The 25,319-nt window shown below is 39.0% G+C and overlaps 1 long non-coding RNA gene across 9 annotated transcripts in view; it reads left to right on the top strand.

Annotated features, from left to right (window-relative positions):
- The window catches only part of LOC106508363 (uncharacterized), a 169,298-nt gene that overhangs the window by 5,596 nt on the left and 138,383 nt on the right, over positions 1-25,319 (top strand). For 2 of the 9 annotated variants that reach the window (XR_014844646.1, XR_014844653.1), the window contains exon 2: positions 9,699-9,741. The exons of 5 other annotated variants lie outside the window; for them this stretch is intronic. This is a non-coding gene — a long non-coding RNA (uncharacterized LOC106508363). Of the gene's footprint in view, positions 1-9,698; positions 9,742-13,883; positions 14,066-25,319 lie in introns of all 9 variants that reach the window. 2 more of the 9 variants (XR_002343567.2, XR_014844651.1) reach the window with 2 other exon arrangements.

Here is a 25,319-nt window from a genome sequence, read left to right as displayed (position 1 = left end):
ACAGACTCTCAGACATGGAGAACAGACTTGTGGTTGCCAAGGGGGAAGGCGAGGGAGTGGGATGGACTGAGAGTTTGGGATTAGTAGATGCAAAATATTACGTGTAGAATGGATAAGCAATGAAATCCTGCTGTATAGCACAGGGAACTATATCCAATCACTTGTGATGGAACATGATGGAGGATAATAAGAGAAAAAGAGTGTATATATACGTGTGTGTGTGTGTGTGTGTGTGTATGTGTGTGTGTGTGTGTGTGTGTGTGTGTGTGTGTGTGAGAGAGAGAGAGAGAGAAACTGGGTTGCTTTGTTGTACAGCAGAAATTGATAGAACGTTGTAAATCAAGTATAATACAATTTTAAAGACTTATTGAGGGAAACATCTCAATTAGCTGAAATTTGGTAGAAGGAGGGTGGTTTCTCTTTTACTCAAAAGTTAAAGTTTTAGACGTGGTCTATCAATCCCCACACACACCCTCCCTAAACTACTCATCTATTTCTCTGACCTCACTTCCTACTATTCTCCCCACTGTCAACACCCCGCAGATATCTGTGTGGCTCTGGCTCCACTTTCTTGAAGTCTTTGCCCAAAATTTATTTCCTCAGCGAGGCTACCCTATGTAAAGCTGGCCCTTCCAATCACTTCATTTGCTCTTTCCCCCCATAGCACATGTTGACCTTCTAACAGATCTGTATAATTTACTCACATATTATCTTTATTGTTCATGTCTTCCTAGAATATAAGCACCACAAGGGCAGGAATTTTGCTATTCTGTTCAATTTACTAATGTGAAACAAACAGAACGGTGTTGGCAAATATGTTCAATAGATGCATATTGAGTGAATGAGTACATATCTACATATGGTCATGTGTTCTAAGTTACTTATAAGGAAAGACCTATATAAAGAGAAGTTTGCATAATGGTTAAACACTCAGATTTGGGGGAGTTCCCTGGTTGCCTAGTGGTTAAGGACTCAGCATTATCATTGCTGTGGCTCAAGTTTGACCCCCTGGCCTGGAAACTTCCACATGCTGTGGGCACAGGCCAAAAAAAAAAAAAAAAAAGAAAGAAAAGAAAAACCTCAGATTTTGGTGTTATTCAGATCTTGGTTTAAGTTTAGGTGTTTCTGTTTACTGTGTTACCAAATCAAACTTGGATCTGCTCATCCCCTCACAGTAAAGCCAATCTGCTGACACTGTGTTGTAGTGGAAGAAAATACAGCGTTTACTGCAGGAGGCCAAGCAAGGAGAAGAGGGAGCTCACACTCAAAACACCCAGCCTCCCTGATGGCTTTCAGGGAAGCGGTTTTGAAGGCAGTGTAGGGGAGGGAGCTGCAGGGTGATCAGTTCTGGCCCAGTTCTTAACTGGTTGGCATCCAAGAGAAGTTTCAAGCGTCATCAACCTTCTGATTTCCTTCAGTCTAGGGTCTGTGTGCTTGTGGTCAGCATATTCATCTGGTGGGGGTTTGCTTCCCATAAAAACATAGCTTAGGACTATGTGTCAGGCCTTTATATATGTCAGGAGACTGGGAGTTCCTTGATTCTGCCCTGTGGTGGATTTACAGTCTGAATTGTTACCACTTTCCTACCCCAACAACTGTTGTTTGTTTCAACATCTTCGCATTTCCTAATCATTAACTCTTGAGCCAGCTTTTTGAGACTTAAAAAGAGGCCTGGGAAACTACAATAAAAGCCTTTTACTTCCAAAGACAGGGACACAGGGGCTTGATGCAGTTTCAGTTGTGCATTCTCTTTCTTTCTTTTTTTTTTTTTTTGTTGTTGTTGTTGTTGCTATTTCTTGGGCCGCTCCCGCGGCATATGGAGGTTCCCAGGCTAGAGGTCGAATCGGAGCTGCAGCCACCGGCCTACGCCAGAGCCACAGCAATGCAGGATCCGAGCCGGGTCTGCAACCTACACCACAGCTCCCGGCAACGCCGGATCGTTAACCCACTGAGCAAGGGCAGGGACCGAACCTGCAACCTCATGGTTCCTAGTCGGATTCGTTAACCACTGCGCCACGACGGGAACTCCTGCATTCTCTTTCTAAACCTCAGTTGTCTCGTGTGAAATAGAGATAATAAAGCCATCCCTTGAGTTCCCACTGTGGCACAGTGGGATCGGCAGGTTTGATCCCCAGCCAGGCACAGTAGGTTGGTCTGGCATTGCCTCAGCTGTGGCTTGGGTTGCAGCTGCAGCTTGGATCTGATTCCTAGCCTGGGAACTCCATATGCTATGGGGCAGCGCCCCCCCCCCAAAAAAAATACTGTCCCTCATCAGATCATTGTGAGGGTAAATGAAAGAATACCTATAAAAGGCTTAGCATCATGTCAGACAATTAGTAAAAACTCAATCAACATGGCACATATGGAATTTGAAATTAATTTTATAGCTCTCTAGTGTCCATCTGTTTGTAATGTGATAATCAGCCTGATCTCTCACCTAGAGTGATTCTCATTGTTTTTTTTCTCACTCACAAAAGTTCTGCGAAATCATTGTACAGTTCATCATAGACCAGTCCTCTAGATAGACTACTTTATTGATTCACAAGATTGTCCTAAGCAAACATTATTACTATACTCTGAGGTACTCTTTCTGAGAAAAACTGACTTTGTTTCTGTCATTCTGTTGTTGAGTTTAGCACTGTAGACTTGATTGGCACCAAATAAATGTTGCCAAGCAATATGTTAATACTGCAAGTAGAAGATGGCTACAATACAGATGGACTTTGTTTCTTAGGATTCTAGTAAACAAAATCTACTGATGAGCAGAAAAAGTAATCACTTGAGATCTAAAAACTTAATTTAAAACATTTTAGATACCCAATAACAATTAAAAAGACAATTGTGGTACATTCATACTATACTGTATTATACAGCAATTAAAAGAATGAACTACTGCTGCATAAAACAACATAAGCTCAGCAGAAAGGAAGCTGAGTAAAAGAGTGCCTGGCAGATTGGGTTTAGCCTCCATACGGTAAAGTTCTCAAAATCAAAATTTGTATGTTTATATACAAATTGATGAATTTTCACATACATGAACAACCATATACCCATCACCCATATCAAGATATGGAGCATTTTCAGCATCCCAGGAGGCTTCCTTTTTGTCCCCACTCAGCTAACCGCCCCCTCAACCCAAGGTAACCATTATCTGACCTTTAGTACCATATTTTAGTTTGTCTGTTGTAAAAATGAACTCATAATGTGTGTATTCCTTTATGTATGGCTTCTTTGGTTCAATTTTCTATGAGAGTCATCCATGTTGTTTTGTGTAACAGTAATTCTTTTTGTCCTTGCTTGCTAAATGATACTTTGTTGTATGATTGTATCACACATTTAAGGGGTTTTTTTCAGTTGGGGTCAATATGAATAAATCTGCTATGAACATAGTTGCCTCTGTCTTTTTTTGGATATAAGCACTCATTTCTGTTCATATATACCCAGGAATTGGAATTGCTCGGTTATAGGATGCATGTGGTTTTACTTTAGTAGATGATACCAAAGAGTTCTCCAGAGTGTTTATACAATTTACATTCTCATCAGCACTGGATGAGAGTTCATGCCCCTCCCCATCCTTGCCAATACTTCGTATTGTGAGGCCTTTGAATTTTAGTGGGTGTGTATTGGCAACTCATCGTGGTTTAGTATGCAGTTCCTTTATAATTGTGTATCACCTCATGCAATCTATTTTTTCTTGAGTCATTTTTTTAGTTTTAGTTAATATTAATAAACAATATCAATTTTGCATTGGATGAAAATAGGGTTTTGTTTGTTGTTTATTTGTTTATCATATGATCCATTTATATAAAATTCTATGAAAGGCGGAAAGTTAGTGGCAGGTAGATCAATGCTGGCCAGGGGCCAAGGATGAGAGAAAGGACTGACTGCAAGTGGCTGAGGGGACTTTTGGAAGTGATGAAAATCATCTATGTCTTGATTGTAGTGGGGGTTATGTATTTGTCAAAACTCCCTGAATTGTATATTGAAAATTGATGAGTTTTACTGTATATAAACTATCTTTCAGTAAAAAGCTGATTTAAAATATTGAAATAGGTAAAAATAATTTGCTCATGAAAAAATAGAAAATGTCATATTGAAAGAGAAGAGAGGAACTTTCTTTTACAGATGAAAATAGATTCCCTTTATAGCTTATGTAGTTCAGTTTCAGCTTTTAAGTAATAAATTTCCCAGCCTCATCTCTCAGGTTGAGCATTCGTCTCTGGTGATCCCAGACTTGCTACGTTCTCCATACACACTGTATTGTTTCTCTTTGATATTCTTTGCTTATACTGAACATGCCTGGAACAGCTTCTTCTCTTCTTTTCCCCTGGGACTCCCACTTCCTCTCTCCCTCACCTGGCTAACTCCCACCTACCTGCCTACCCTTGAAGATTCAGTTTGGAACTGACCTTGGATTGAACGTGTTTTAAAGTCAGTATTAGCTGAAAACACTTCTAAGCAAATTTATTTTTTAGTTTTAACAATAGCAAACACTATCATTTTTCTAATCTCTTTGCTTTACTTATACCAACATTTCCTCAGCTCTCCTGAGATATGGTTGTCACATGACATTGTGTAAATTTGTGTATGGTAAATTTACTATTTTTTTTTTTTTTTTGTCTTTTCTCTTTTTAGGGCTGCACCCACAGCATATGGAGGTTCCCAGGCTAAGGGTCTAATAGAAGCTGCAGCTGCCAGCCTATGCCACAGTCACAGCAATGCCAGATCCGAGCCATGTCTGCGACCTACACCACAGCTCACGGCGTCCCTGGATCCTTAACCCACTGAGCAAGGTCAGAGATCGAACCCGCAACCTCATGGTTCCTAGTCGGATTCTTTTCCACTGCTCCACAATGGGAACTCCTAAATTTACTTTTTTAAAGCAAAAACATTTTAACAACATCACAGTGTTATTTAAATGCTGAATTGGTACTTATAAGTAAACCCATTTACAAATTTAGATGCTTTCTTTCAATGGGAATAAATGCGACTATTGTGCCTAAAGAATATTGATATGCCAGAGAGAATCCCTGTCGTCAGGATGCTCATTTATTTGAGCATCTGTGTGAATTTGGACTTGTTTTGCTATCATAGTGAAATGGATTCTTTTAGCTAAAACACACTGTAGAATTCAGAAACTTACTTCTCCTGAAGTGGGTTGGAATATAGAAGACTAGACCAGGAATCAACCTGGGCCCTTTGCATTGTGGGCTTTGCTTTGTTTTCATGGTTCTAAACTCCAGTAAATGCCTTTGCCGTCATCCTCCTGTTTTCTTACCCTCCTTTAACACATTTTAATATGACCCAGTGAGTAATCCAGTAATTCCTGAAGCCTGGAAATTCGCATAACCAGAATAGGCTCAGCGGAAACAAATCTGACTAGCATCCATGAGGACGCAGGTTTGATCCCTGGCCTTGCTCAGTGGGTTACAGAGATGCTGTGAGCTGTGGTGTAGGCCAGCAGCTACAGCTCCTATTTGACCCCTAACCTGGAAACCTCCATATGCCGCAGGTGCGGCCCTAAAAAGGCCAAAAAAAAAAAAAAAAAAAAGTAATTAAAAAAAATCACAGAAGTTGTTAAATGTGTCTACTAATATACTGCACAGACCTTGAGTTGTTCAGACTTAGTATTATGGTCACTTAGAATACTTGGAGACTTTTTGTTTGTTTGTTTTTTTCTACGATAAATCTAGAAACTTTTAAAACCAAAATTAAACCCCTGTCTATATCAAATTGCAGAGTTTCCACAAACTTTATTTTCTTGTAGTGGATTTGGTTTGCATTTTCTAAATCCCGGGCATAGGATATGATTCACCCTAACCTTATTTCCTTACGTTTTACTTTATTTTGTTTATTTGGTTTTTTTGCTTGTTTAACAGTAAAGTTTTCTATTGTAACTGAATGGCATTGTTTCTTTTCAGCAATTTTCCAACACTTCATTATCAGGGCTCATTAAATTTTCTGAAAATAATGGCTTGTTGAGGTCCAGACTCAAATAGAATCTATTTTAATCTTATCTTTGCTTCTGGTTATCGCTCCTCTTTGGACATTCATTAAATAATACACACTCGATGAAATTCTAACAGTAGCATCAAAGATATTGTTTACTCTATGAATACCAATTCAGAAGCAGTTAAAAGCTGTGATGAAGAGCCTGGGCTTTGAAGTCATGACTGCAGAACTTGACTTCTGGCTCTTCTTACCAGCACGGTGGCTTTAGGGAAGGTACGGAGTCTTCAGATATATTATGTGTAAAATGCAGATAATAAAGGTACTTATCTCATAGGACTGCCTTTTGTATGAAATGAAGTGCAACCACGTATAAATTGCTCTGAACAGTGTTTGGTACGTAGTCACCATTCATTTCTTAGAAATACTACTACCTTTAGGTGTTTCCTGAGGGTTAAATGTGATAATGTAAGTACAGTGTATATTGGAAGGCCTGCTGTGTAGGGCACAACTAACATTAGCTGTGTTGTTACCAAAGATTTTCTCTGGGCAGCTGCTTTGCACAATTTCTCTGTGTCCAAGTCCCTGCCCTTCAGGGTCCTTCTCTCCCTTCCCCCTCCCCTGCCAAAAAACATACATTTGCCATTGTATGTTTGTACTCAGAAAACATGCATTTCTAGGCTAAAGCTCAAAGTTTTAAAACTTTATAGTGTAACTGAAGTGTTGTTTGTAATGAAAGGAGGCTAAAGTGGTATTAATATCTTAAAAATAAAGACAAACAATTTTTCCTTGAATTATGATGCATTGCATGTTTGACTTCCTAATAGTTTTGTTCTCTGGCCAGTTAAACTCCATCAGTAAGTTGGGGGTGTCTGGGGCATGATGGTATGAGACTGGGGCCAATCTTTTCTCAGCGAAGTTGCAAGCATTCTTACATAGAAATTACACTCAGAGTCATACTAATCTTGATATTTGCATCATTTTTTCACTTTCCTGTTACCTGGGCTACTTTGTGGACTCTGTGTATTTAGAATTCAGTAGTAGAATTCCTTGCTTATACCCGGTTCATCAGGACCTGTATTTCTGCCTTGTTATTTCAAGAGATTGGATTATACAACTGATTTCAGTCTTCTGAGAGACTTGCTTTCTTGCCCTGGGACCCATGTCCTGCCCTTAGACCCACCTCCCTGTAAATGAGCTCCTTTTTTGCAGAACTAGACACCCCTCCCACCTGCACACACGCATACACACACACACACACACACACACACACACACACACACACACACACACACACACACACACACAGAGTTAAGTACTTACCTGTCTGAAACTGTCAGGGCCACTGAGTACTTTTGAACAGGTGTGCACCGAACAGCTTTAGCAAATACCATTCCTGTGGACTACATATGACCTGCCCAGCTGCACGTAGTGGTCCATTGACCAGTTCTCTATTTCTTACACTATTGTCCACCTGCTGTACCACTTCTTGGACAGGTACCCTGGATCTTGTGTTACTTGATTTTTTGTTTGTTTGTTTTTCTTTTAAAGTGCCATATCATTATGTACTGGAACAGCACTTTTAAAGAGTGGTCTCCATTGGACAGCATGTGCTGAGGTTCCTGCCCACTGTTTATAGTCCTCTTTAATTATGTGGTCTCATCTGCTGTATTGCTTCCAGTTAACTTGCCCAGCTTTCACAGCCACTCATTGCTCAGTGTTGTCACATCCACTTGGAATACTCCTTCTCTACTTTATTCTGTAGGAATCTTATCCTTTAATGTTTACTACTGTTGCTTGTTATTTCTTTAGTTAGACTGCAGATTTGAAGGGCAAGGGCACTGTTTTATTTGTCTTTATCTCCTCTGTAACACCCATATCAGTGCTTTGTTCATAATTGATGCTGGATAAATGTTTGTAGAATGAAAGGCTGCTTAACAAGAGCAGTTAAGTAAATATGCTTAGCGGAACTGAGAGGGGAGAGGCTAGAAACAGGGAGGTGATTTGGTAAACTATTGTAGTGACTTGTGCATGAAGTAAAAATCAGTCTTGAGTGTCCTCAATGGCAAAATAAGTTGAGATGCATTGATTATATAAATCCACATGGATTACCATGATCATCATTAAAGGAGGAGGAGAAGACAGAGATTGATTAAAAACCTGATGTTGATCCAAACTGGAACCTGTTTCTTGCTTTTAGGAGTTTATGTCAAGGGTTCCTGTTGTGGCGCAGTGGATTAAGGATCCAACTGCAGCAGCTTGGGTCGCTGCAGAGGTGACGGTTCGCTCCCCAGCTCCGCACAGTGGGTTAAAGGATCCAGTGTTGCTGCCGTTGCGGCTCAGATTCAACCCCTGACCCAGGAAACTTTCATATGCCATAGGTGTGGTCATTAAAAAGAAGAAGTTGGAGTTCCCGTCATCGCTCAGTGGTTAGCGAATCTGACTAGGAACCATGAGGTTGCAGGTTTGATCCCTGGCCTTGCTCAGTGGGTTAAGGATCTGGTGTTGCCGTGAGCTGTGGTGTAGGTTGCAGATGCGGCTTGGATTCCGAGTTGCCGTGGCTCTGGCTAGGCCGGTGGCTACAGCTCCGACTTGACCTTTAGCCTGGGAACCTCCATATGCCGTGGGAGCGGCCCTAGAAAAGGCAAAAAGACAAAAAAAATGAAACTAAAAAATAAATAAATAAAAAGAAGAAGTTTATGTCAAATGTCAGGAAAATAAAATAAATTCAGACCTAAGTTAATAGCACTCTGCATTCTCTTTAATGTTTAAAACCACAAAGAAATGGATCCTTAAAAAGCTCTCATCTAGTTTTTCTTTCCAGGGCTGTCATAACTTAGTTATTGTAAACATGCAATGCAGTTTTGATTAAACTCAACTAAAGTAGGGAATGAGCTGTGGGATATTTTGTTCCCCTTTTGTAACCAGCTGGACACAGGAATAAACAGACATAGAGAGCTGAGGTTATTACTAACTTCTCCAAATTACTTGGAATATTTTACATCTTTCTCCCCAAAAGCCCCTGAGAGCTAGACATACCTATTTCTGTTGAATCACATTTTTGACAGATTCTTACAAGTTCTTGGGTGTCCACACTTGCAGAGATTTAGCTTAATACTTTCACAACTAATGTGAAGCTCTGTATTACCTAATTGATCTTAATTGTTCCTGGTTCAATGCAGCAAATACTTATTGAATGTCTGTATTCTTAGGGAAAAAGAGAAGCGTAAGTTACTGTCTGTACCCTCTAGAGATTACATTCAGGTGGGAATACCAAGATAAATAGCTCTGTTCCATAGGGATAAAATGATAATAGACAGTGATACACGCTCTAATAAAGGTAGAGGCAGTATATGGTGGGAGAACAGAGGAGAAAGAGATTAATTGAACTGGATTCTCTAATAGCTTGGTCTAATTCTCTTCTTTTTATAATATCTAGGTAACACAAGGAAACCCTTTCTGGACACTTGACTGGTCACCAGATAACCAGTTTATTTATGTCACAGATTAAGGGGGCTATATTGGTGGGGTGTTGTCCCCAGTTTGTTGCGGATGAACTTCAGCCTGGCAAACATGTTAACTGGATTTTCCAGGTTACCCAGAATACCAGTTTCTTAACAGTGGACTCATACTAACTACATTTACCTGTTTCTGGTATACAAAATGTTGCGTGTCATTTTGTCAACTTTATTAGTGTTTGGGGAGAAGTAGGGGGTACCTATTCCTAAATAGGACATCTCTTCTTTCAGATACCAACTTGAAAGTTACTCGATGACCATACAATCCATACAGGTAAGTGGGTATTATTACCTAGATTCTGGGAAGACATAAGGAAATATCTGTCTTGCACATAGCATTCGAGTTAATGGGATTCCTGTGAGCCCCATTTTTATAAGTTCCCTTACTGAAGCCTATTTTCTGGACATGAACTTGAATCAGGTGCCCTGTGGCATCGGTAGGCAGAAATGAGTCACTCACCTTGTGATGATTCTAGCCACCTATGTAACACTATCATTTCAAAGTGTTTTGTTGTTGTTTTTTCCATGAAAACTGCCAAAGTTCTATTGAAAATTTGAATTCAGTCAGTTTTTGTGGACTATTTTTATGAAACTTTTCAGAGAAAAATGAATAGCGAGTACTAGTTTAAAATGTAAATACACCCCTGCAGTATATCCGTGCCCTCTGCATACTCAGCAGAAACAGAATCTCTACTTATGTATTATGTATTATGTATGTAATACTTATGTATTACAGTAGTTAATTCCTGGCTTCATCAGGAAAAGGAAACAAGGCATGGAAATAATACTTATCTGGGCCTGATATTATATATATCATTCCTCTGTAGAGAATGTACATAAATTATGGCTTGTTTTGCATCATTTTTCAGATTACCAGGCGTACTTCCTTGTAAGTAGTTTGACTTGTAACTTAAGTTTTCTCTTTGTATTGCCTTTCCTACCATTATTTTTTTCCCGCTCAGAGTACAGTATCTCTCATATTGTTTGTTGAACATGTACCCCTCTACTCCCTTCCCTTAGTCTCCTTTGATCTCTTCTCCCCCATTTATAGAGCCCTTGCTTCATCCATTATCCTCGTCCATCATTTCAGCTACTCCCTCACTGCTGGCTTTTTCCCTTCAGCATATTAGAGTGTATCCATCTTAAAAGTAATCAGAACAACTGTCCTTTCATTGTTGCCCCATCCAGCGATTTCCCAATACTTTCCCTTCCTTTTGCACACCATCATTTTGAAAAGACAGTCAGAGGTCATTTCAAATCCCACATCTCTGCTATTTTCATAATCCATTTTCACTGACTTCCATCCCTGCTAAAGTGAAACCATGGTCTCTAAGGACCTGCATACATTCTGCTGCTAGCTCTCTGCAACTCTGTTGATCCTTCCTTGGTTTGTAACACCATTTTCTCTTAAAATTCTATGTTCCAATTCCCTCTACTCCTCAAATGGTGGTGTTTTGGGGATTCTTGGTCTTATTCTTTCCTTGTTCTCCAACTCCAGTTGGCTGATCTTATTCATCCCCCTGACTCCAGAATCATTGTTAAAGTATGACCTTCATGTCTGTGTTTAGACTTGCAGTAACTTTACTGACCTGCCATCTCATATATTCAACCATGTGTCTGCTATGCTTAGTTGTTTCTCATCATCTCAGTGTATGCAAAACTGAGCTCCACTCTTCCCACCATAGATGCTTTTCTTCCTGAATTCCCTTTAATGGAGAGAAGCACAATCCAGACCAAACTCTGATGCCTCCCTAAGTGCTTACCCCCTCAAATCAATGGAATCCAATCTAGTTTTACCTCCTGAGTGTCTCTTGATTCTAATTCCATCTTTCTATCCTAATTCCAAGCCCTTAAACATTTTCGTTTAGAATCACCTTATCACTTCTTATCACTGATTCCAATCTCATCTATTTAATCTATTTATAACATTGCTCCAATTTTTTTCCCTGAAACATCTGTTATTATTTTATTCCCCTGCTTGAAATCCTTCAGTGCTTCCCCAATACAGTCAAGATAAAATCCAAACTTCTTAGCACAATGTATGTAAGGCATTTTATGTTCTGGCCTGTGTTTCTCCCTAGCTGCAACTCTTACCTCACCCATGTGCATTTCACCTTTGCATCAGGTCCCGGCGAGCACTCCACTCTCCGCCTTCCATGCTGTCCTGTCTCCCTTTCCTACCTTCCTCCCGGCCATTCCCTGCCCAGCTCTCATACTTCAGTCCTGGTATCACTCCTTCAGAGCCTCTGCTTTTCTTCTTCACCTACTCATTTGGCATTGCTGTGTTTCCTGTTTCTTTTATAACCTGATAAACTCTACTATAATGGTTTGTCTGGGTCTTTCCTAAATTGTAAACTCCCTGACAGCAGGAATTATGTATTTTCTTTGTATCGCGCCAACTGGAATGTACCTATGGGATATATTTAATAAAAGTTTGTTGGATAAAAATGTCTGATGGCTGATTTACTTCAGAAATAATCACTGCTATCTACAATTGCAATGCTTTTTTAAAAAAATTATATAAACCCAACCTAAAAGCAATTGATAAATCAAAACTTCAAAATTACAATTTTCTGCTCATCCAAAGATATTGTTAAGAAAATAAAAAGTCGTGGCTCAGTGGTTAATGAATCCGACTAGGAACCATGAGGTTGCGGGTTCAATCCCTGGCCTTGCTCAGTGGGTTAAGGATCTGGCGTTGCTGTGAGCTGTGGTGTAGGTCCCAGACTTGGCTCGGGTCCCGAGTTGCTGTGGCTCTGGTGTAGGCTGGCAGCTACAGCTCCGACTGGACCCCTAGCCTGGGAACCTCCATATGCCACAGGAGCGACCCTAGAAAAGGCAAAAAGACAAAAGACAAAAAAAAAAAAAAAAAAAAAAAAAAAAAGTCAACCTACAGATTGAGGGAAGATATTAAAAAATATATATATATGAATAAAAAATTAAATCTTACTAAGAGGTAAAACTCCCTGTTTCTACTTTACTCTTACGATACTACCTCAGTTCTTCTGACACTTTCTCTGAGGGGGTTTTCCCACAGCAGACAATCCTCCAAAGCCAGCAGAGTGTTTTGTAAGTCAATTCAATTCTGAAACTAATTGGATAGTTGGCAAAGACTCCACAAGATAAGGGCTCAGGCTTGTGATGCTGCCCCCAACTTTAGACACCAGTCACAAGTAGTAGGTCCCCAGGTACAGTGTGTGTTTTTTCCAACACCATGCAGTTCTTCACTTCTCAGCAGATACCGACTGGGTATCCCACAAATTTAACTCAATTCTAACATTATCTACCTGGACATAAGGTAAAGGCTCAGTTAAGGGCTCAGTTCCACAAGACTGCCCCCCCTTAAGATGCTGGTCACAAGTCCAGGTTGTTACCTATGCTGCTGTCCAAGTGGCTATAGACTGGAGGCACTCACCACCTTCTCTTTGGGTTTGATTAATTTGCTAGAGTAGCTCATAGAGCTTACAAGATGGTTGGTTTATTATAAGAGAAACAGCCAGATTGAAGAGATGCCTGGGGCAGGGTGTATGGGAAGGGTACCGCCCTTCATGCTCTTGGCTTACTATTCCCCTGCCATCACCTTGTGTCCACAAACCCAGAAGCTGTCCAGATCATCTTCTTTTGGGTTTTTGTGGAGGCCCCATTAAATGGGCACAGTTGTTTAAATCATTGGTTATTGGTGATTGATCCAACCTTCAGCCCCTCTGCAGAAAACAAGTGGTAGGCTTGAAAGTTGCAACTGCCTGATCATGGGTAGCTCCCCTGACAAGCAGCCCCCATCCTCAGGGGATTTCTAAAAGTCACCTCATTAACATAAATTCAGGTGAGATTGAAAGGGACTTGGGAATAGCAAGACACTCCTGTCACATTTATGGTTTTGGAGCTATTTCAGGACTCGATGACAAAAAGCCAAATATTACAGCAAAAGATGCCCTTATGGATCTTATATAAGGAATTGCAAGGTTTCAGGGGCTCTGTGCCAGAAACAGTGGACAAAGACCAGATAAGTATATTTCTTATTATAAAACTACGTAACGACTTCTGTCTGGCTTGGCTGTGAACCAGAGGTTCCCACAACTCCCTCCTTGGATTTGACCATTTGTTAGAACAGCTCACTAGGACTGAGGAAAACATTTCTGTTTACCGTAATTCTGGTAAAGAAGAATGAGGTCTCTTACAGAGAAGTACGTTAAGGTTTAGGAAGGCTAAGTAGTTTAATCAAAGATACAAAGCTAGTAAGTTGTGGAATCCAGATTTGAACTGATTCCAAAACTTAAGCTCTTTCCATAGGACCCGCATTTCAGAGATCAGCAAGAGAGGGATGGAAGAGCAGCATAGTTAAGATTCACAGGCTGGAGAACAACAGAGTCTAATGGAATGATCACTCCCGTGAGGCCTCAGCATCTTGTCTTCTAGGATGCCCCTTCGGATGACTCTTCCACTGCCTGACTCCGGTCCCTCCAGAATCTCTGTAGCTCCTTTTTGCCCTTGGGTACTATGAAAGTCATGGACTGGCCCATGGATCAGTAGATCAGATGCAGCTCTACCAATGGGATTCATCAGTACTGAAAACAGAAGAACCAGGGGGAAGAGGGAAGGTAAGTTAGTGCAGTACATTCTTCAAAGGCAGGGCAAAGGACTGTGTTCCTATATTGTGGTAAAGAGTAACAGAGGAGAAAAACAGAAAAGAAGAGAAAGTAAATCAAAGGCAATTGGAGTTCCCTGATGGCCTAGCTGTTAAGGATCTGGAGTTGTCAGTGTGATGGAGTGAGTCTGATCCCTGGCCCAGGAATTTTGCATGCCGTGGGTGTGGCCAAAAAAACCAAAGCAAACAAAAAAAACATTGTAAGCATACTGAAACAGGTGGATTTCACTGTAAGTGTAGCTTTTAAAAAATTATATTCTAGTGAAAATACAGAATTATGGTATGTGCTGACATTTAAGCAAAACGATATTTACGCAGGCCTTGAAAAGGTAGTGAGGACAATGGTGGCTTATTATTATTTTAGTAAAAGCAGTGCTGTCTGATTAAAAATTTTGAATGCTTAGACTATTGCAAAATAAGCCTTAGCAGGCTTTCTGGAAATGCTTAGCTCTCAGAGTGAATCTTTGTCCCCTCTGTTAAATCATTCTGGATTACAGCCCTAACATGTCTGATCACTAGCTTTAGCTTTAGACGTAACTTGTCTGCTCACTTGCCTTAGGCATTCTTTTGGAGTTTCAGCATTTTCATCAAGTAAATGAGAGATTTAGACTAGATGCTTTAGTAGTAATAGTCATTAACTTTAAAAAATCTTCTGTCCTATTCTAGGAGCCATACTAGAACCTTTGAAATAAGTTTTCTCATTTAATTGTTTTCTCATACAGCCTTATGAGATAATGTGATATTGCCTATCTTAGAAATGAGGAAGCTAAAATTCAGAGTGTTTAGGTCTAGATTTGAACCCTGACTCCATTTGGTGCTGAAGATTTTAAGTACTGTGTTGTCCAGCCTGTCTATGGGTCCTTCAGCTTTAATGTGCTTAAATTCATTTCTGTCAGATCAATAAACAGATCTTGAGTTAGGTGTGAATCTTTGAAAGCCAGAGGACTAGATTGGTGTCTTACTTTTCTCTTCCTCTCCAATGCCAAGCACATTTTAGACCTGGCTGAATTCAAGCTAAAGGAACAAAACAAATTAATAATTTTCTTAAGGGGCGGGATTATATTTTATTTTTTTCATGCTGCTGACTACACTTCCCTCTTTACAACATGTATAGCACGGTATTTTACATATAATAGACATACAGTTTTTGACTTACTATGGGTAAGACAAGGTTAAAAAAGGTTAAAAGTTTAACAGAAAAGGTTAAAAAAATGATCAACTTTTCTTGGCAGAAAAATAGATGATAGATAGATAGGTAGATAGAAAGAAATTCAAAGCTTTCACTTAAACCCATTTGTTTAACGTGGAGGAACTGATAATAACCAAGAGCCTGAGGTTAAGAGTGACTTTTCAGGGCAAATCAGAGCTACAGCTGCTGACCTACACCACAGCTTATGGCAGCACTACCGCAGCTCACGGCAACGGATCCTTGCCCACTGAACAAGGCCCGGGATCGAACCCACATCCTCGTGGACACCAGTTGCGTTTGTTTCCACAGTGCCACAGTGGGAATTCCCAGGTTCTTTATTACAGGGACACTTGGCCTCCTCTTGGTTGTGCTCTTGGATAGTGTTTGTTTTCACTGTTGCCTTCAAAAACATTTCTCTTCCTTTTTTTAAAAGTAATTTTATTTGATTTAGTCATGTATCTATTACTTTTAAATGGGAAACAAATAAGGGACAGCGCATTTACTGAAGCATTTGCATATATTGGGTCTGCAGAAATATTTACTTCTTTTTTTTTTTTTTTTTCTTTTTTGTCTGCCCCATGGCATATGGAGTTCCTAGGCCAGGGAGCAGATCTGAGCTGTAGTTGTGACCTATACCCACAGCTTCAGCAGTGCTGGATCCTCATGCCACTGAGCTGGGCCAGGGATCGATCTTAGGTCCTTGCCACTGCAGAGACACCGCCGATCCCATTTTGCACCACATCAGGCATGCCAGAAATGTTTACTGAATTAAAGCCTTCATCAACAGTAAAACCATGTATATAAGTGTAGATCCTCTGTTGCAATAGCAGTGTTAAAAACTATGTTTTATAAAATTTTGGTTTTAACTTACATATCCAATAGCCTTTCTCCTGAATACTGGGAGAAGCCCAGCTGAGAGTACTTTTACTCTTGCGGAGACCCAAATAATTTGTATTTATATTATTAGTAAAGAAACACACATAAGGTTATTATTTTATCAAATACATATGAAAATTATATGCCAAATTTCTAACAATTGTGAAATTCCAGTAACTTAGAAATTCCAGTATTTAGAAGTCAGTGCTCCTCCTTGACTTCATCAGAGACAAACTAAGACTTGCCTTGATAAAGAAACAACTTAAGTTCCATTTAACCATAATAATGAAATAATTCTATGGGCCCATTTCTTATAAGTGCCTTCTTTATTATGTGTACTTAGCTTTAGACAGCCACATTTTAAAGTATGACCATGAAACAAAAGCAGACGTGTCACAGATTGAATCCTTTCTGCTACCCGAAAAGCTCAGAGTACCAATTTTATTCTTAAGTTAATATTTAATAATGAATACATTTGCATGTTTCTACAAAAAGTTAAAATTTTTCTATGGATGCTTTTATATCTCTTAAAAGTAGTACCAGAATTTCCATTATAATGTCTACTTTGTCATCTGCGACACGAAGTTAACTTCCAATAATGCTTGGCATCCAAATAGCCGTGACTGCACCTGTTGCCAGGTGGCCCCCCAGGGAGTGAGGTTAGACTTGGGGAAGACCCAAATAATTTCGTAGTGGGGAGGTCCCAGCTCAAGGAAGGGGAAAATGTTTTTTGGAGCAGTTCAATGATTGTTTCTACTAATGTACTGCAATCAGGGCTTACTTCCTCAACTCCCTTTCATTTTTCACTACACTGCAGTTTTGCTCCCTTCCCTAAATTCTCCCAGAACAGGTCTTACCGGGGTCACAGTGGACCATTAAATGTCAAGTTCTGTAAACAGATTTTGGCATGTGACTCCTGCATAGTATTTGGCATTTTTCATCATCTTCTTGATGGTCTCTTCTTTTTTGCTTCTGTGATTCCTTTCTTCTACTTCTCTGACTCCCTGTTGGTATTTACAGACCTGTTTTTCCATTGACTGTTTGGTGCTGTCTTCCCTCCTGTGATGGTTAGTTGTATGTGTAAACTTGGCTAGGCTATATACCGTTATTTGATCAAACACTAATCTAGATGCTACTGTCAGAGTTTTTTTGTACATTTTGAGTATTTTTGTAGTTAACATCTATAATCAGTTGACTTTAAGGAGATAACGTGGTTGGGCCTCATCTAATTAGTAAGAAGGCCTTAAGAGCAAAAACGGTTTCCTGGAGAAAAAGAAATTCTGGCTCAAGACTGCAGCATCAATGTCTGCCTGAATTTCTGAGTTGCCAGCCTGCTGGCCTGCCTGCCCTAAAAATTGCTAACTTGCCTACTCTTCAGGTGTCAGAATGCCAGGCCCCAGCAATCGCATGAGCCCATCCTTGAAATAAATCTCTTTAATATGCACAAACACACACACGCACACACACACACACCTCCTACTGATTCAGTTTCTCTAGAGGACTCTGACTGATTATGGATCCCTTTGTCATTTTATTTCTCATGTTCTGTATAATTCATCCATTTTACTTCTTCAACTAGGTCCATAATATATTTTTGACCCCAGAATATTTATCCCAGTCTCTTATCTGAACTCAATTATTTTTCCGACTGGTAGGCATCCCTACATTGTTGCCTTAGTCCCGTCTTAAACCAAGCATATTCAGATGAAATTTTTTTCTCCCCCTTTCTCCTTTTTTCCTCTCAGTTAAGGCCATCTCTTGATTCCTCTTTCTCTCATCTTATACATCAATCAGTCCCTAAACTTGGACAGTTTTTTCCTCTCTAGAACCTTTTTTATTTTTGACCATGCCCATGGCATGCAGAAGTTCCCAGGCCAGGGATCAAACCTGAGCCACTACTGTAACCAGAGCCCACAGCAGTGACAACAACAGATCCTTAGCCCACTGAGCCACAAGGGAACTTCCCTCCTTAGAAACTCTTGAATCTACTCCTTTCTTATTTCTTCCACTTCTTTAGGTTAGAACCTCTAATCATCTCTTAGATTGTCTTTTTTCCCCTAATTATGATTTTCTAACCTAATCTTGTTTACCACTGTCTTTTTCTTCTATGTCATTATCCACGGATCCACAAAGGTTTTTTTTCTTGTCATAACGATTGCATTATATTGTAATTATTTTTTTACATGCTATGCCCTGCCTTCTAGATTGGGTGTCATTCATTACGTTTGTGTTGAATGAATGAATACGTTGGTCACCGTTTTCTTTACCACAAAGAATTACTAATTTTCTGCCTCTAGCATAAATTATATTTTCCTAGAGAATCAAATTAATAAATCAAATTAGACTATTGAATCCTGTTATTTTTTCCCTTCTTACTAGTACATTTGTAGTGATTCAGTTCTTTCCAATACAAGTGTTCTTAACTTGGGATCCACACATAGCCTTCTAAGACATGCATGAACTCACAAAAATTTTATGGGAATCTGTGTATTTTTCTGTGGAATATGACCATAGTTTTCATTAAATCCTCCAAGGGGCCTGAGTTGCCTAAATGCTTAAGACTCACTGCACTGAGTGAAACTGTGTGGGCTTGTATCCCAGTTCCACCACTTACTGACTGTGGGACCTTCGACAAGTTATTTAACCACTCACAGCTTTATCCTCTTTAAATTGTGGCACAGGAATGATAACGGCTTCATAAGGTCATTGTGAATATTAGCAAGTTGATGTATGTCAAGTGCTTGGCACATATAAATGGCTGTGTGACTCTTACTATAAAAAATGCCCATAAAAATGATACATATTTTAAAAATTACAAGACTTTCAAATCTTGAAAAATATAAGATTTAAAGCTCAAAAGATAGGGAAGAGTTGAAAATTTAGGTTTGGAAGTTATCTACATAGAAGCAGTAGTTGAAACCACAAAAGTAGGAGCCGTTCTGTGGGAGAAAAAATGAAAAGAAAGACAGAGTTTGAGGGTACCCATAGTAGGCAAGCCCGTAGTAAGGTGAAAACCGAGGGAAAAGAGCTCATGAAGATGTCAGTGGGATTTCTTCAGATCCAGTGAAGGAATTTTACTGTAAAAGGTACAGGTAAGCCTTCCTTGAGTCAAGGAAATTGAGGACTAGAGACTGCTGGATTTTGTAATTAAGAGAATGCACTAGTTTCCTAGTAACAAATTACTGCAAACTGGGTGGCTTAACACAACCGAAACATATTCATGGTTTTGGAGGACAAAAGCCTGAAATCAAGGTGTCAGCAGGGCCCTGCTGCCTCCAAAGATTCTAGGGGAAAATCCTTCCTTGTCTCTTCCAATTCAGGTGGTTAGTGGCAGTCCTGGGCATTGTTGGCTTATCACTGCATCCCTCCAGTTTCTGCCTCCTTCTTCACATGGTCCTTTTCCCTTGAGGGTCTGTGTCTCTATGTCCAAATTCCCCTCTGATTATTAGGATATCAGTCATTGGATTTAAGCCTGATTCTAATCTAGTGTATTCCAACCATCACTTGATTATATCTGCAAGGACTCTATTTCCAAATAAGGTCGTATTCACAGGTACTGGGTGGGCCTGAGATTTGGGGGTGGAAACCATTCAACCCAGTACAAAGAACTCTAGTTACTCTGGAGATAAAGTAAAGTAGGAAGCTATACCGAAGGCCCAAAGAAATAAGTTAGTAAGTGCTTAAAGTGGATATCACCCTCCCCCACCCCAGAAATTTCTTGCTAAAAGAAAAATAGAATTGTAATTTGAGGCAAAAACAACATTGACAAAGAGAGACATGGTGATAAATTAGATAAAGATAGAGTCAGAAATAGAGATATAGCCACAGAACAGATGTAGACATAAAAATGAAGAATAGTGTTTAGGCCTAAGTGGGGGTGTCAGAAAGGAAGGTTATCGAGTACAGTGGTGGGAGGTTAGCTGGAAAGATGACAGGACAACTGCTTCTCTGAGATAAGAGAGCAGACTCTATTTTGCCGTTCCAGTAACAGCTTGAGAAACAAATGACTGTTATTAATCATACATTCTTTAAAATAGTGTGCACTGTTTTACATTGTTTTGTCTGTTTTCTCATTGTATACGTCAGTTTTATATTTCTCAAAAAGATTCTTCATTTTCCAAAGCAAATGCTAAAAGAATCACTCGTAATTAAAATTGAATGTAATCAACATAAACATGTTTGAATTCAAATTGTTCTAGAGTTTTCTTACAGAGACACCTTTTTCGGCATATCACGGTTGGAACCTATAATTTCCTACTGTATTAAGAGTAAGCATATGAAAAATAATTATTTTAATAACTGTACTTACATGGTTGGATCCTAGCCAATAACAAGATGTGTATGTCTGTGACGGCCAGTGTAGTTCAAAGCTTTGACAGCGTTAAGTGCCATTTCAGTTTTCTCCACATGGTGAGATTCAGTGCAATATCATTTCTGTGGGAGTCTTCCCAAGACAGAGGAGAGCTTAAATAAGAGAAGTTTCTTGATAGTGAAATGGCTTTGTTTCTATGGACCCTGATTTAGTTTTATTCCTTTATGCAAATTAATCCATGTACAAACACCTATAGAGACTAAATATATTAAGATTATACGTTTATTTATAAAAACTCCCTTTCTAGGTTTTATTTTACAGATTTACTCAACTTTTTTTCAATGGCAAGAATTCCATAAAACACTATTTCCAATTAGAATTTTTTTTTTTTTTTTTTTTTTTTTGTCTTTTTGTCTTTTTGCCTTTTCTTGAGCCACTCCCATGGCATATGGAGGTTCCCAGGCTAGGGGTCGAATCGGAGCTTGTAGCCACTGGCCTACACCAGAGCCGCAGCAACATGTCTGCGACCCACACTACAGCTCACGGCAATGCCGAATCCTTAACCCACTGAGCAAGGCCAGGGAAAGAACCCACAACCTCATGGTTCCCAGTCGGATTCGTTAACCACTACGCCATATCCTCCAATTAGAATATTTTATACTGTTTTACAGTCTTATTGAGCTTTATTAAATAACAATAATTTTAAATGAAAATCTAACAGAATAGGTTTCTTGAGATAACATATGGTTTATATTTTGCAATATTAAGACTCATAAACATGGACATTTAGAGTAGTAAGAGGCCATAGCAGCCATCTATTTGTGCCCTTTTTTCAGATTAAGAAATGACTCCTCAGAGCAGTTCAGTGGATTACCCAGAGCCCAAAACAACAAAATAAAAATAATTATCTTTAATATATAGTGGATCCTATATACCAGGGTCTGTTCTAAAAAATGTTACATACATTTTTATATATTAACTTATTTAATTCTTTCAAATTTTAGCTTTCATTTGTAATAAACATGAAATTATGAAATATTTATACATTGTGGGGATTTGATATATGTATACATTATGAAAGGACTCCACACACCTGGTAAGTTAAAACATACATTACTCAACTTTTTTATGAGAACATTTAAGTTCTGTTTTTTTTAGCAAATTTCAATAATGAATACAGTGTTAACTGTAGTCACGTGTTTTACATTAGATCCTTAGACCTTATTCATCTTACAGCTGAAAGTTTATACCTTTTAACCACCCTCTCCCTATTTCCCTCACCACCTCCCCAGCTCTTTTCAACCGCTCTTCTACTTTCTGTAAGTTTGCCTTTTTTATTTAGGTTCCAAATATAAGTGATGCTATTCAATATTTGTCTTTTCCTGTCTGGCTTATTTCCCTTAGCATAATGCCCTTAAGTTCCATCCATGCCATTGCAAATAGTATGATTTCCTATTTTCTCATGGCTGTGTAGTAGTGCATGCGTATATATAAAATCTTCTTTATCCATTAATTTTATACATGTTTATATCATTCATATATATGTCATATATGCAAAAAAAGAATGTCTCAAAAAAAAAAAAAGAAAGAAAGAAAGAAAAGAAAGACAAACAAAAAGATTAAAGATATAAAGAAGTGGAGTTCCCGTCGTGGTGCAGTGGTTAACGAATCCGACTAGGAACCATGAGGTTGCGGGTTCGGTCCCTGCCCTTGCTCAGTGGGTTAAGGATCCGGCGTTGCCGTGAGCTGTGGTGTAGGTTGCAGACTCGACTCGGATCCCACGTTGCTGTGGCTCTGGCGTAGGCCGGTGGCTCCGATTCGACCTCTAGCCTGGGAACCTCCATATGCTGCGGGAGCGGCCCAAGAAATAGCAAAAAGACAAAAAAAAAAAAAAAAAAAAAGATATAAAGAAGGAACCATTGTGAGATGGGTAGGAGGGGTGGAGATATGAGAATAGTCAAGACCCATATCCCAAGGTAGATAACTCACAAACAGAAAAATAATCACAATTAAGGAGATTGTCCCATAAAGAGAAGGGTCAGAGCTCCACATTGAACTCCCCGACCCAGGGGTCTTACACTTGGAAGACAAGCCTGACTTCAACTAGCTGACTTTGAAGGTTGGCATAGCTTGTATAAGGAGAGCTAGAGGGTTACAGGAAACAGAGACTCCACTCTTAAAGGGGGCCTGCAAAATCTCACGTTCCCGGTCCTCACACAAAGACAATAATTTGAAAAGAGCCTGATTCAGACCCATTTGCTGATCTTGGATAACATTCTGGAGATGCAGGAAGCAACAAGGATCTCCCCTGGGGATACAGATGATAGATGCAGCCATTTTAAGGAGCTTGTTCTACTACGGTGCTGGCAAGCAGCATTTCGGAGTTCCTCTAATGTATTAGCATGCTTGCACCAGCATTGGATCCCCGTCAGGCCATGTAGTGAGCCACATCAGAATCTGGTCCTGGCTGCCAGCATGCTGGTACCAACCCTGGGCCACCATGGCTCCATAGGCAGCTGTGCCAGGACCCTTCCCTATCCACAAGCAGGCAGCTGCCATTGCATAAGTCAGAGCCTAGCAAGCAACTAAGCCAGGAGCCAGCTCCACGTGCCAGCACACCCATAGTAGTAGTGCTCATACAGTTCACTTAGGGGGTATCCTTAGAACATATAGTTCTGATGACCAAAGGGATGTGTGCTGCTGGGCCCACACAGCCAAGCATAAGGCCACTTACTGAAGATTGGGAAATATAACTGACCTGCGTAACATGTAGAAATAAACATAATTAGGCAAAATGAGGAGACAGAGGAATATGTTCCAAATGAAGCAACCAGACAAAACTCCAGAAGAAGAACTAAATGAAATGGAGATGAACGACCTACCTCATAAAGAATTCAAGGTAATGAAATAAAGATGTTCAACAAACTTGGAAGAAGAATGGATGAACACAATGAGAAGTTTAACAAAGAGTTATAGAATATAAAATAGAACCAAACAGAACTTAAGAATACAAATACTGAAATGAAAAATACGCTAGATGGAATCAGTAGTAGATTAGATGATACAGAGGAACAGGTCAGTAAACCGGAAGAGTAGTGGAAATCACTGAAAATGAACAGAAAAGAAAAAATAATTTAAAAAAATAAGGATACTTTAAAAGATCTCTGAGACAACATCTGGAACTGAAATTAAGAGGATAGAAAAAGTACTCCATGCAATGGAATGAAAAGAAAGCTGGGGCAGTAATACTTGTATCAGAAAAAATAGACTTTAAAACAAAGACTGTAACAAGAGATAAAGACATTACATAGTGATAAAGAGATAAAGCCAAAAGGAAGCTATAACAATTCTAAATTATATGCTACTAAACAACCAATGGGTCAGCAAGGAAATCAAGAAGTTTAGAGCAACACAAGCCTACCTCAGGAAGCAAACAAACAAAAATCTCAAATAAACAATCTAAACTTACACTTAAAGTAACTCGAAAAAAGAAAAACAAAACCCAAGGTTAATGAAAGGAAATAATAGTAAAGATTAGAGCAGAAATAAATGACGTAGAGACTTAAAAAAAAAAAAAGTAGAAAATATCAATGAAACTAGGAGCTGTTTCTTTGAAAAGATAAGCAAAATCAATAAACCTTTACCCAGAGTCATCAAGAAAAAAAGAGAGAGCCTAAATTAAAAAAAAAAAATTGGAAATGAAAGAGAAGTTACAATAGATGGTACAGAAATGCAAAGGACCGTAAGAGATTACTGTGAACAAATATGCAAATAAAATGGAAAACCTAAAAGAAATGGATAAATTTCTGGAAACATAGTCAGGATCATAAAACTAAATCAGGAAGAAGTAGATAATATGGACAGAGTGATTATCAGTAATGAAATTGAATCAGTAATTAAAAAAAAAAAACTCCCAATGAACAAAAATCCAGGACCAGATGGCACAGTTTAATTCTACCAAACATTTATAAACAGTTGGCATGTATCTTCCTCAAACTATTCTAACAAATAAAGATGGGGGAAATTCTTCTGAATTTTTCCTTAAGGCCAGTATCATCCTGATACCAAAATCAGACAAACACACAAAGAAGAAAATTATAAGTCGGTATCACTGATGAACACGATGCAAAAATCCTCAACTAAATATTAGCAAACTGAATTCAACAGTACATTGAAAGAATCATACACCATGATCAGGTGGGATTTATCCCAGGAATAAAAGGATTGTTCAATATTTGCAAATCAATCACTGTGATACGCCACATTAACAAACTGAAGAATAAAAATCATATAATCATCTCAGTATATGCAGAAAAGGTTTTGACAAAATTCAAGATCCACTTATGATAAAATCTGTCAGCAAAGGAGATTAGGGGAAACATCCCTCCACGTGAGAAAAGCCATATATTACAAACCTATAGCCACCATCATACTCAATGAGAAAAAGCTGAAACCATTTCCTCTAAGATTAGGCATGAGAAAAGGATGCCCATTTTTGTGATATTTATACAATGTAGTATTGGAAGTCCTAGCCATAGCAATCAGGTAAGAAAAAGAAATAAAAGGAATCCAAATTGGAAAGGAAGAAGTAAAAGTGTCACTGCTTGCAGATGACATAGTACTGTATATACAATATCCCTAAAACACCAACAAAAAACTATTAGAACTAATAAATTAATTCAGTAAAGTTTCCTGATACAAAATTAATACATACAAATCTGTTGTAGTGCTATATACAACTATGAGAATGATAAATTAAGAAAACAATCCAATTTATAATGTCATCGAAAAATACCTAAGAATAAATCTAATCATGGAGATAAAATGTTT

This window comes from Sus scrofa, chromosome 4 (genome assembly GCF_054392235.1).
Source record: "Sus scrofa isolate SSC_HxYL_T2T_F1_AM1 chromosome 4, Sscrofa_HxYL_maternal_Yorkshire_Landrace_v2.0, whole genome shotgun sequence".
Taxonomy (NCBI): Eukaryota; Metazoa; Chordata; class Mammalia; order Artiodactyla; family Suidae; genus Sus; species Sus scrofa.
This window is presented reverse-complemented; position numbering and strand designations above follow the sequence as displayed.